Source organism: Nannochloropsis gaditana, assembly GCF_000240725.1.
Source record: "Nannochloropsis gaditana CCMP526 unplaced genomic scaffold scaffold229, whole genome shotgun sequence".
NCBI classification, from domain to species: Eukaryota; class Eustigmatophyceae; order Eustigmatales; family Monodopsidaceae; genus Microchloropsis; species Microchloropsis gaditana.
In genome coordinates, this window is record NW_005803724.1 from 1 (window position 1) to 4,426 (window position 4,426).

Sequence of the window (4,426 nt, forward strand, 5' to 3'; positions counted from 1 at the left end):
CAACTGATCCTGTAAGAGCGCCGAGCCCGCTAGCAGGAGATGGACTGTGAAGATATCGTGCACTGCGTTTTTGCTCGGCTGAACGGTATGGAAAGAAAGCAATAGAGGGAAGAAGAGAGGAGAGGATAGGGCATAAAAGCAGGAAAGGCGAGACGTAGCGAAACAGTTGCTGCCTGTATCCTCTCTCCGCCCGCCCCGTGGGAACCGAATCTCTTCTGCACCCCCTTCCCTTTCACCCTCCCTCACCTGGACATCCTCCAGCAGGGCCTGGAGCAAGGCATGTGCTTGTTTGAACTCCCCGGCTTCGATGTGATAGAGCGCCAGCTGATAGCGTGCCGCTGCATAAAGAGCGTTAGGGTCGGGCGCGAGGCGGTTTAAAATTGTAATCACACAAGATGTGAGGGTACGATACCAAAGAACGAGGAATTGAGGAAAAACGGAGAAGAGTGACCTTTGCTTACCTTCAGCGAGGAGAGTCCCCTTGCCCATATTCGTGTCGAGAACTTCGATGGCGCGCTACAACCATGGAGGAGGATGCGATCGAGCGGCGATTGAAGGAGGAGGAAGGAAAAATGAGCTCCAGACTTTGAAATCGTGAGCTTCGGATGGGACGGGTACGTCTCAAGAACCTGTCCCTTTATTGTAGGTTCATGTATGTGTGTCATGCGAGATGCGCTTCTGTGACGTACCTGCATCAAAGGGAGAGCTCGGACAATATGGTGCTCCTCGCGTAGCTTAGCAGCATCCTTGATCTAGGAGCGGGGGAAAAGAGAGGACGCCACGGAAGAGTGGTGATTTGACGTTGCTGGGAGAGACGTTGGTCATATTATGATGCCCCGAGACAACGAAAGAACAGGAGAGGGAGGAAGAAAAGGGAATCTTCGTCGGCCGAGGCTGGCCGAGTCTCCCGGCAGCTGGAGCCTCGATGCTCCCTTCTCGTCCTATTCACGCACCTCCGGAAAAGCCTGCAACTGTTCCAAGGCATCTCGGAAAGGAGTGGGCTTGTCGGTGCTGGAAAACGAGGACGCTGTCGCCGGAGAATTGAAAAATGATTGTTGGGTCGCCTGTCCCGGGGGCGGCGGAGTCGTAGTGCTCATCATGCGGTGAGGACGCCGGCGCAGATCATGAGCACGCGACTGTTTCGATGAATCGTGCGTGGGCAATGAAAAGGCAGACGAAGTGGGGTATGCGTAGGTTGCGAAGGACGAAGAAGCCACGCGAGGCGAGAAGAGCCTTTTGCTGACGTGCACCGATCCTGGCCTGAATGAACATGCCGCCGCTGCATAACCAATGCGAGATGATACCGAGGCACACGATGATAACATTGGCTAAAAATGTGCAGAAGGGATTCGTCGTGAGTCAGGAAAAACGAGATCGTAAGCCAAGAAGTGGGGCGACAGCAAACAGAACATGAAGGACAGCAAGGCAGAGCAAAAAGATTCAACCACATGCCTCACTACATTTTTTTATGCTATTCGCCACATAATATCTAAACACCCCACCCTAGCTCCATCTGTTCCCAATCCATATAGTACGCTGGTTCACTCGAGAGATCTTACGATGTCGTTGGGCCGTTTTATGCCTGCATATTAGTATCAGATCGAGAATGGGGAAGGCTGGGGGTACCATGGTAGGGCAATGTAGGGCTCGCTTTATTCCAGAAAACGAGACCGCCACTACACGTGTAAATTTTAATGAATATATAAGATGTGTGAGCGATCTTTACCCCGTGATCCTGTCTCAAGATGTTGCCGATCTCCATTGAATTATATCGTCAACCCGAGCTTCAGGGATTCTTGGAGGATATGTGTTTATTAACGTTGTTCATCTCGAAATAAGGAGGACCGGGAAACAAGCAGTTCCATTAACTTGTTCAAGACATGAATGGTGCTTGAGGAGAGGATGACATTCATAATATTGTCACGGGGTGGTCTTTTCACGTTGTCTTAAGGGAGATAAAATCCATTTCGGGCCGGTCGGATAGAAAAAAAGGCTGTGCTGTCTACCTGATCTATACTCGCACAACTCTTGGTCACATGTCAGTCGTTGCGCCAGTGACTTCCTTTTTGTGGTATTTGGGCTTCTAGAGCATGTGTTTTTGCAAGCCTTGACCCTCAAGGGGACATGTCAAGATAGCAATTTTGGTCAAAAGCAACTTGTGGAGGCCTGCAAATCCGACGTTACAACAAAATAGTCACACCAAAAGTTGAATTTCTTATCGAGGTCTTCGACTTGTTCTTTAACGACCATCGAAATATAAACCTATGAAAGCGTGTCTGATCAGCGGACATGGCTGACTGAAGCAAAGTCAACAGCCCTACATTCCTGAATTCCATATCCATGTGACATCCTACACGCATGTACCTTCACACTATTTATCATCCTTGGCTTCACCCAGTCTTTAGATGTACGTTTTCACAACTGCACAAATTTTCCGTGCCTAATACCGTCCTTAACAATAATGTCGAGGCCTTGAAGTCTTTACTTTTAATACCGAATACCTCTCAGGCTCAAATGCTTTAATCCAGCCACTGCAGTCGTGAATCCTGCTGAGAAATCCAAGGCGACTTCCATGTGGATGAAATCTGGGCAGCCTTCGTCTGAAATTGTGTCATCTTTTTCCGGCCCACCCAGTAATCCCCCCCATAAGATGTGGGGAAAGTCTTGCTGGGTGCAACGGCAGTCGGTACCCTTGCACGACGCTGCCCGATGATGGTATGAGTTGGGCCAAGAGGGCCCAAAACCGATAAGAAACGATTTTTTGCCATCGCAGCAATCACCTGGGTGGGAAAAATACGGGCGTCAGAGACGGAAAACGAAGGCAAGCAGGCATCCTTTGCTCAGGTCGGTCGGGGGACGACAACCCCGATTTACTTCAAAAGGGTGGGAAAAGACGAGACGTTCCAAGCGCCCGGAGGCCAAGGGATCGTGATCGACGACCCTCAAACACGCCCACGTCGGGAAGACGTCGAGAGAGACAGGGACAGGACAAAGGGAGGCGGCGGAGGTCCGCGTGTAGGCCTTCAAGCTCATGGACAGTCGCATACCTAGCATGTAATTGATCTGCGAAGCGGCATAAGAGCGAAAGTAATCCACCTCGAAGCCAAATTCGGCCGCCACCAGGGCCGTGAAGGCAGCGTTGGCAGCATAACGATTAGGCCCCCTACAAAATCCGGAATGAAGCGAAAAAGAGTGAGCCCGAACGAACAAAAACAGAAAAAACTCAAGCACGGTCCTTTCGAGAGGCTTCAGAGACCAGAGCAGTCGTCCCCTCCCTCAACGTCCTGCCCCACCATTCGTTGTAGTAGCTCAGGCCTTTGGGCGTTCGCGGGATTTTGTTCATAAACGCCTTTTGGCGGTTGATCACCGCGTCCTTGAAGTCGTTCCATTGCGTGGCCTGAGAGGAGGAGAAATGCAGGTAGAGAACTTATTAAAACCATATCGCATAGGGGATAAGAGTAGAGCGTGGCGGGGGGGGGAGGAAACAATAAATATTGGAGAATGAGATGATACCATCACCAGTAGAGTACCCAAAGAACATTTTGTCAAGCAATGGGGGAAGGGTTGAACGACGGAGCAAGAGGGGGGGGTTGAACGACCGAGAAAGCCGCCAGCCATGTCATCTCCTCCATTCGCGCACCATTTCCCCCGCTTAATTCATCCCTTCGTCCCGTTCCCCCTCAACTCGTTTCCTCCCTCCCTACCTCGTACAGAAGAAGGTTGATTCCCATAGTCATGTCCGCCCAGTCGAGCACGCTCACTTGATAGCCGCCGGGAACGTAGCAGCATTGGTAAAAGGTGGCGATGGCCTTGTCCAAGTATTCTTTTTTGCCTGTTGCCTGAATGAAAGCGAGAATTGGAGGGAGCGAGGGAGAGATTTGGGTGAAGATAAACTCATAAAGCATGTCTTGGCCGTGCGCACGAACAGGGGAGAGAGGAGGCCAGAAAAGTAGGGGAGCGCTTGACTCGAATGAGAGAACGTCAGCTTGAGGTAGTAGAAAAAAAGGAAAGAAGAGACAGTATGGAAAACGAACAACGGCGGTACCTTGTGCAACCAGGCGGCGGCAAAGGCATGCTCGTCCAAGTAGCGGCCACCGTCGTTGTAGAAATTTCCGGCGGGGATTGTCCCGTTTCGAATCCAATCCCCGGGACACATGTCGGCGAATGCAAAGAGTTCCTCCGCGTGCTGCAAAAGCGTGGCTGCGTAGGCTGGATCGTGGTTTCGAAAGGCAATCGCACCCGCAGCCATGGCGCTTGCGGTATTCATGACTGAGGTGGGAAAGGAGGGAAGGAGGAAGGAGGAAAAGAGGACTTGGCTCCAAAGGCGGCTCTTTCTGACGGACTTGAAGCATGACAAGGGGGCGTACTGGCTCCGAGTCACCAAGACACCCCGAGAGTCCTCCCTCCCTCCCTCCCTCACTCCCTC